The sequence below is a fragment of the Jaculus jaculus genome, chromosome 4 (assembly GCF_020740685.1).
Source record: "Jaculus jaculus isolate mJacJac1 chromosome 4, mJacJac1.mat.Y.cur, whole genome shotgun sequence".
Classification (NCBI taxonomy): Eukaryota; Metazoa; Chordata; class Mammalia; order Rodentia; family Dipodidae; genus Jaculus; species Jaculus jaculus.
This window is the reverse complement of record NC_059105.1, coordinates 79,701,122-79,710,425: the sequence shown is the minus strand read 5'-3', so window position 1 is coordinate 79,710,425 and position 9,304 is coordinate 79,701,122.

The window sequence follows — 9,304 nt, the reverse complement described above, 5'->3', positions numbered from 1 at the left end:
TGAAAGGTATGTATTTATGTTTGCCATTTCTTTGGTAGTTCCAGTTCTACCTTTGCTCTCTTGTGTTACCTAGTATTTGAGTATTGTTTGTTTTATCCAGGTTCCTTATATGTGTGCTTTTCCTTCTCTTTGGCATGGAAGATTCTTTCAAGTATTTTCTGTAGAGCTGGTTTTGTCTTCAAATACTCCTTTAACCTGCTTTTGTCATGGAATGTCCTTATTTCTCCATTTATTTAAATGGATAGGGCTGGAGAGATGGCTTAGCGTTTAAGCGCTTGCCTGTGAAGCCTAAGGACCCCGGTTCGAGGCTCGGTTCCCCAGGTCCCACGTTAGCCAGATGCACAAGGGGGCGCACGCGTCTGGAGTTCGTTTGCAGAGGCTGGAAGCCCTGGCGCGCCCATTCTCTCTCTCTCCCTCTATCTGTCTTTCTCTCTGTGTCTGTCGCTCTCAAATAAATAAATAAAAAAAAAATTTAAAAAAAAAATAAAAAAAAAATAAAAAAAAATACTTTAAATGGATAGCTTTGCAGGATAAAGTAACCTTGGTTGACAGTTGTTATCTTTCAGAACTTGGAATACATCACTCCAAGCCCTTCTGGCTTTCAAAATTTGTGTTGAGTAACCTTCTGTAATCTTGATGGGCTTGCCTTTGTAGGTAACTCGATTTTTCTCTCTAACTGCTTTCAATATATTTTCTTTGGCTGTGTGTTTGGTAGTTTGATTATAATATGGCGAGGAGACGTTCTTTCCAGGTTTTGTCTGGCTGGGGTTCTACAGGCTTCTTGTATATGCATTGGCACCTCTTTCCCAATTTGGGGAAAATTTTCTTCTATGATTTTGTTGAGGACACCTACTATGCCTTTGGAGTGGAATTCTTCTCCTTCTACTATGCCCTGAATTCTAATATTTGATCTTTTCATAGTGTCCCGAATATCTTGAAATTCCCACTCATACTTTTCTACAAGTTTGTCTTTCTTTTTGTTGGACTGTATTAGATCTGTCACCTGGTCTTCTAGCTTAGATATTCTGTCCTCTCCTTCATTCATTCTACCTGTGATATTTTGTACAGAGGTTTTATTTTTTTTTGGCATTTGTGGAAAAGAATGTTTATTTTTCAGATGGCATGATTTAGCCCTACAGTTAGCTAGCTGTGGTTCTGAGAAGAGTGATGATAAAATGAGTAAAATTGAATAGTTTTCAAATCTTGTTTTAGTTTTAGCCTCTTTTTTTTGCAAAGTTTTATAGTACTTGTTAATTAGAAAAAAAGACAGGATATATTTACTTATTTATTTTGTTTTTTTGAGATAGGGTTGAGATAGGGTAGCCTAGACTGACCTGGAATTTATTCTGTAATCTCAGGGTGGCCTTGAACTCATGACAATTCTCTTGCCTCTGCCTCCCTAGTGCTGGGATTAAAGGCGTGCATCATCACACCTTGCTAAAACAAGAAATTATTAATCTCTTGCCCAAGAAAGAATTAAATTGTACATGGAAAAGTAACCTAAAAGAAGGCAACAATGAAAAGAAACTATGTAAATTTCACTCAGAAAACTTGTCCGTTCCCCCCCCCCTCCCCCCCGTAGGGTCTCACTCTAGCCTGGGTTGACCTGGAAATCACTTTTTAGTTCCAGCTGGCCTCAAACTGCAATCCTCCTACCTCTGCTTCCCATATGCTGGGATTAAAGGTGTGTACTACCACACCCAGCTAGTGAATTTACTTTATTTTTCTTTTTAATTTTAAACATTTTATTTTTCTTTATTTATTTGAGAGAGAGAGAGAGAATGAATGGGTATGCCAGGGCCTCTAGCCATTGCAAATGAACTTCAGATGCATGTGCCCTCTTGTGCATCTGGCTTACATGTGTCCTGGGGAATAGAACCTGGGTCCTTTGGCATTTATTTACATGAAAAAGAGAATGGGCAAGCCAGGCATGGTGGCGCACACCTTTAATCCCAGCACTAGGGAGGCAGAGGTAGGAGGATCCCTGTGAGTTTGAGGACACCTGTGACTATGTAGTGAATTACAGGTCAGCCTGGACTAGAATGAAACCCTACCTTGAAAAAAAAAAGAGAGGGAGAGAGAATGGGTAATATCACGGCCTCCAGCCTCTGCAGGCGAACTTCCAATGCATGCATCACCTTGTGCATCTGCCTTATGTGGGTACTGGGGAATCGAACCTGGGTCCTTAGGCTTCACAGACTAGAGCCTTAATTGCTAAGCCATCTCTCCAAGAGCCCCCCCTTTTAATATTAAAAAAAATTTTTTTTTGGTTTATTTTTATTTATTTGAGAGCGACACACAGAGAGAGAATGAGAATGGACGTGCCAGGGCTTCCAGCCACTGCACGCGAACTCCAGATGTGTGCGCCCCCTTGTGCATCTGGCTAACATGGGTCCTGGGGAATTGAGCCTCAAATCGGGGTCTTTAGACTTCATAGGCAAGCGCTTAACTGCTAAGCCATCTCTCCAGCCCTAAAAAAATATTTTATTTGAGAGAGTGAGAGAAAGAGGCAGAGAAAGAAAATGAGAATGGGTGCACAAGGGCCATTAGATACTACAAAGAAACTCCAGACACATGCACCACCTTGTGCACCGGGCTTACATGGGTACTGGGTAATTGAACCTGGGTTCTTAGGCTTAGCAGACAGGCACCTTAACTGCTAAACCATCTCTCTAGCCTATAGCTAGTGAACTTTCTTTAAAAAAGCTGTTAAAAGGCTGAGTGTGGGGCATACACACTTAATCCAGCACTTGTGAGGCAAAGGTAGGAGGAGTGCCATGAGTTCAAGGCCACCCTGAGACCACATAGTGTGAGTTCTAGGTCAGCCTGGGCTAGAGTGAAACCCAACCTTGAAAAACCAACCAAACAAACAGAGTTTGGTTTGAAAGGGCACTTGATGTCATTCACTGTAAAATTTCCAAAGACTGTTTGTTCAATGTGGATGTAGAACTTGTTCTGGTCCTAGGCTGAGACACTAGTATAGAATGTCTAGACAAACCCATGGCTTAGTGTAAATGATGAGCCTGTGTTTGCTTCTTTTCTGCATTATGTTCAGCACTGAGCATTAATCAACTGCACATATCTTCTTGTAGGATGAATGGCAGTGTACTGAGTGCAAAAAGTTTAACTCTCCAAGCAAGAGGTACTGTTTTCGTTGCTGGGCCTTGAGGAAGGATTGGTATTTGGATTGTTCTAAATTAACTCATTCTCTTTCCACATCTGATATTACTGCCATACAACACTGCATGGCATGTCTTAGGCCAAGGTTTCAAATCCTTCCACATTCCTCTTGAAAATCAGCTCCAAAAGGCCAAAGCCACACAGTCAGGGGTCTAGCAGCAATCCCACTCCTCGGTACCACTTTATGTTGCAGTCCGGTTCACGTTGTTGGTAGAAATAACCCAACCAAGAGCAGCACGACCTGGAAATTCAGGAGAGGTGATTGGGCAGCAGCAAGATCTTGTTGTTGTCTCACCTACCCCCCTCCTTAGCATCTATTGATAACTTTATTGTGATGGGCTCTCCCCTTAGGCTCAGGTAAGCCAGAGAGAGAGCTGATTGGTCTGGCTGTACAGAGTTTTTTATTTCATTAACTGTGTTCTTCATTGCTATTAATTCTGATCGGTTTTTCTTTATTATTTATATTTCCTTATTTATGTCTTGTATTGACTTCTTTATTTCATTAAATTGGTGTCCTGCATCTTTTTTGACTCCTTTTATTTCCTCTTTGATTTCTTTGATTTGTTCTTTGACTTCTTTGAACATATTTCCAATCATTCTTTTGAAATCTTTCTCAGGCATTTCCTCTTACTCGTTCTCACTGGACGTCATTTCTGATGCATTAATACCTTTTGGTGGATTTATATTGTCTTGCTTTTTAGTGTTTCTTGTGTTAAAATGTATATATTTTTGTACCTTGGATTAAGTTAATGCTTGGATTTTCTAGCTAGCTGGGTATTCTTAGCTGTATCAATTGATCTAATGTTATATATCTTCAGGGTAGGAGCTTAAGGTGTTAGGTGTGGCTCTTAAGACTCTCAGAGTATATACAAAGGTGTTCCTAGGGGTTAGGTTTGCCTGCTATGGGAGGATTCAAGTAGGCTGAGTGGAACAAAATACAGATAGATTCTAAAATATAACTAAGCAATGTACGCATTCAATGAAAGATAGCACCAAGTATTTATGCAAGAGAAGGTATTATAACAACCATATCCTCTATCAACAAAGAGGTTAAGATTTCTGGTCTGCTGAGGGTTCCAAGTCAGCTTGTGACCAAGTGAGGCCCTTCCCTGGTACAATCCCAGTTACGTTTTTGGATGAATTTGGTCTCAGTTATGCATCCCTCTCTGGTGCCCTATGGGTTCAAGTATGCTGGCTGGATCACTGGACTGCTGTTCAGAGTTCTGGAGCTGGGCACTGGCTTTTCCTATGGGACAAGTGGAGCCTGGCAGCTGTGGCCCCACAGACCTGGCACCACCACTGTTGGAGCTGCCACTGCTGGAGTCCCCGGTGCTGCTGCTGCTGCTGAAGCTGCCACTGCTGGAGCCTCCACTGCTGCTGCTGGATCTGGCCCTGCTGTGGCTGCTACTGCTGCTGCTAGAGCTGCTGCTGCTGGATCTGCCGCTGCCAGAGGTGCTGCTGCTGCTGCCGGAGCCAGCACTGCCAATGCCGGAGCTGGAGCTGGAGCTGCTGCTTCTGGAGCTGGAGCTGGAGCCACCGCTCCTGGAGCCTCTTAGGCCTGCCTGTATGGGATCTGGATGCCCTGTATCTCTCCTGCTTCTCTGCTGCCATTTTAATTTCTTTTTTAAAAAATTTTTATTTATTTGTTTGAGAGTGACAGACACTGAGAGAGAGAAAGAGGCAGAGAGAGAGAGAGAGAGAGAAAGAGAATGGGCATGCCAGGGCCTCCAGCCACTGCAAACAAACTCCAGACGTGTGTGCTTGCTTGTGCATCTGATTAACGTGGGTCCTGGGGAGTCGAGCCTCTAACCAGGGTCCTTAGGCTTCACAGGCAAGTACTTAACCGCTAAGCCATCTCTCCAGCCCAGTTTTAATTTCTTATACACCTCACTTTTTAGTAAAAGTGTGTATTTTGCTGGGTATTCTTTGGCCTTTTCTCCACTAGGCTGCTTTGGTGTGGTTCCTAAGCCGCCATCTTAACCGGAAGTCCCAGTATGTTTTTTTAAACCTTTCAAGGTGATGGATTCTAATGGGCAACTAGGATGGAATGGCTGGGTCTAATTTAGTCCCATGTTGTGCTCTCAAGAGAGAAGGGTAGGAGCTAATTCTTGGATGTGAAAATGAATGGGAATTAACAAGTCTCTCAGGGGGTGGCTTGATAATAAAATTTCTAATTAGTTGTGTTGTAGTTAAAGGGGGTGGGGCAAAGCAGAGAAAGCCCTAACAGACACATGCGGCTGTTGAGAAAGAAGGTTGCTGCTTAACTCAAAGAACCCAAAATTGGTACCACTGCTACTAAGACATCTTCCAGGGATTCTGTCTCCTGCTTTCATCCCACAGGCTCCATAATGTTCCTAGAACATAAAGGCCAGAGAGTGAACTAATGCTTATTTAATGTCTAGTAGTCATTTTACAGTAATTTAGGTATTTGATTCCCTTTAATATTGAGAAAAGTATACAAGATAGTTTTTGTAATCACCAGCATGCCTTTTAAAGAAAAATAACAAAATATAGGTACTGGTATGTTTTCATTTTACCTAAAGTATCTCTCAAATGGAAGCAGAGTCTTGGGCATGTTTGTACCTGGAAGGAGAGCAAGGGGAGAAAAAGGAGGCAGACAGCAGGCTGGAAGCAGTGGGTGAGCAATTTCCTCTCACCATCTATTAGTTGTATTGCTTGGTCAAATTTTATAATTAGACTCAGTTCCCCCTTTATTTTCATTTTTTTTTTATTTGAGAGAGAGAAAGAGGCAGAGAGAGAGAGAGAGAGAGAGAAAATGGCCATGCCAGGCCTTCAGCCACTGCAAATGAGTTCCAGACAAATGTGTTACCTTGTGCATCTGGCTTACATGGGTTTTGGGGAATCAAACTTGGGTCCTTTGGCTTTGTAGGCAATCACCTTAACCAGTAAGCCATCTCTCCAGCCATTAACTTTCATTTTTAAATTTTTATTTATTTATTTCAGAGCAACAGAGGGGTGGGGGAGAGAAAGAGAAAGAAGGAGAGCAAGAGACAGATAGATAGAAAGAGAATGGGTACACCAGGGCCTCCAGCCACTGCAAACGAACTCCAGACACATGCGCCCCTTGTGCATGTGGCTTATGTGGGTCCTGGGGAATTGAGCCTCAAACTGAGGTCCTTAGGCTTCACAGGCAAGTTCCTAACCGCAAATCCATCTTCCTAGCCCCCTTTTTAAAAGTATTTTTATTTATTTATTTGTGAGAAGTAGAGAGAGAGATAATGGGCACACAAAGGCCTCTTACCACCACACACAAACTTCAGACACATGTGCCACTTTGCACCTGCCTTTACATGGGTACTGGGGAATCAAACTTGCAAAGGTAGACTTTGCAAACAAGTGCCTTTAAGCACTGAACCATCTCTCCAGCCCCTCAATTTCCTCTTTTGTATATGGAAAAATGAAAACCTGTCTTGCAGGGTTATTGGTGGACAAATTAGTTGAACCAATGCCAGCCACAAGCAGGGCTGCTAGAAGTAGTCATAGCCACCTGATAGGATATTGTCCTAAGACATCAGCACTGAAGAGGCCGTGGTGCGTTCATACTTGTCTCATTCTGCTTGCTTGAAAGGTTGGAGACTGTATGGTTTTATTTTAAACAGGTCAAAATGCAGAAGCTCAGGGTAGAGGAGATAATGAGGAATAAACAAGAGATAGTCTTAGGGCTATGAAAAGAAACTTGTATACCAAAGGTCTTCATTGTGTTCTGGTTAAACATTAGAGTTAAGTGTACCTTTATGAAAAGTTTTTCAAAGGAATGTGAATCCAATACTAAAATAGGTGAACCTGATTTAATTGCTGGTTCTTCTAGGAATCTTCCAAGATATACTAAATAGCTTTTTTTTATAAATTGCCTTTTATTTCTAGGTCAAAACAGGAACTACAATGTTGTCAAATACTGGCTTTTATAAGAGAAGATGTGCCAGTTAAAGAACTGGAAATCTTTGACTATTAATTTTTCCTCTACATTATCAATCAATATATCATAGACATTCTGCAAGAGAAGAAATTTGCTAATTTATAGACAAAACTCTGATTTTGAAAGTAGGAGTGATATATTTTAAAAGTTTCAATATTTTTCTAGTGAATTATGAAATTATGTGAGCCCTTTGTTATGGCTTTATTGAAATATTGATGACAGATAATCAACTATACATTTATAGTGTCCAGTTTGAGAGTTCGTCTATGTGCTTAATCAAGACAGTAACCAACCTATGAATCCTGCCAGCTTGCTGTGTTCTTTGCTAAGTCCTTTCTTACACCACTTCCTATCCCAGCCCCTAGTCAATTCTCACCAAACGTTAGTTTGCAGCTTTCAGAAATTTGTATAAAGAAATTCATACAGTAATACTCTGTTTTGCCTTGCTTCTTGCACTCAGCATATTTGAGATACTTTTTTTTTTCAGAAGGGCCTGATGGTGTAGGACTATAATTCTGGCTGCTTGTGAGACTAAGAGGATCAGAAGTTCAAGGTCTAACTGGGATATGGAAGTAATCCAAGGGCAGCATGGAAAACTTCTTAAGACCCTGTCTCCAAAAATGACAGATGAAAAAATGGCTGGGAATATAGGTTGGTGGTAGAGGACTTAGCTATCATGAGCAAACTTTTAGGTATAATCTCTATTGCTGGATAAAAGTTCATTAGTGCCCTTTTTTTAAAAAAAAATTGTGAGTTCATTGTATGAATATAGTATAATTTGTTTTTCCATTCTTCTTCTGATAGCTATTTGGAATATTTCTTAGCTTTGTGCTATTACAAACAAAGCTGGTATGACCATCTATGTACAAATCCTTATATGGACATGCCATTTTAGTTTTCTCTTGAGTAAATACCTAGGAGAGAAAGGCTGGGGTTGGATAAAAATTATTTCTATAACTTCCTAAGATGCTATTAATCCATTTTCCAAAACACTTGTACCATTTTGTCAGTAGTGTGTGAGAGTTCCAGTCCTCCCTCCTCACATCCTTGCTTCTATGGGCCGATTTTGTTCCTACAAAAGATGTAGAAGTTCAGAAACCTGGTAGATTGCTGGTGACTTTAGAAATGTGGTCTTTGCACGTGACCAATCTACCATGGAGTCATTAAGGAGCCATAATCCAGTCTGCTTGATTTCCTTAGAAAAAAGGGGAAATTTGGGGAAATGACTCAGTAGGTAAAACACTTGCTGTGAAGGAGTGACAACCTGAGCCCAGATCCCCAGAAATAACATAAAGCTGAATGCAGTAGAATGCATCTGACATCCCAGCCCTCCTAGGGCAAGATGGGAGGTAGACACAGGAGAACTTGGAAGCTTATGGGGCTAGCCTGCCTGGTGTTCACAGTGGTAAACAGGACATCTGCCTAAAACAAGGTAGAATTCAGAATTGTCTTCTGGTCTTCATAGGCAAACTGTAACATGAACTTGCACACACACATGCACACACACACAAATAATAAAAAGTGGGATGGGAAATTTGGGCAGAGAAATAGACAAACGTAAGGAGAGATAGAAGGTTTACGTGAAGGTAGAGATTAGGGTGATTCAGCTGCAAGCCAAGGAAGACCAAATATCACCTACAAAGCACCCGAAATAAGCGAGGAAGACACTTAGAACAGGTTCTCTCTCAGAAGAGCCTTACCCTGACAACATCCTGATTTAAAATGTCTAGCCTCCTGAACTGTGACAGTTCAATGCTATTGCTTAAGCCGCTAAACTTTGATACTTTGTTATGGTGGACCTAGAAAATTGAATACACCTGCCAATGCTCATCATGGTCAGAAATTTAAGCATCTCTATACTGTGTAGTGATTTTGACCACAATTTCAGGTGCTCATTTGATACCTGCATATCTTCTTCGACAGAGTGACTGTTTAAGTATCTCCTTCTCTTTTTCATTTAGTTGTCTACATTGACGTTTGTGTGTGTGTGTTGGAGGGGGGTATATGCCCATTGTGTGCAGATGCATGTACCCTGAGTGCATATGTGTGGAGGCCAGAGGAGGATGTTGGGTGTCTTCATTTATCATTCTCCCACTTTCATTGCTTCAGATGAAGTTTGTCCCGGAACCTGGAGCTCACCAATTAGGCTAGACTACCTACCTAGTGAGCTCCAGTGATCTACCTCCC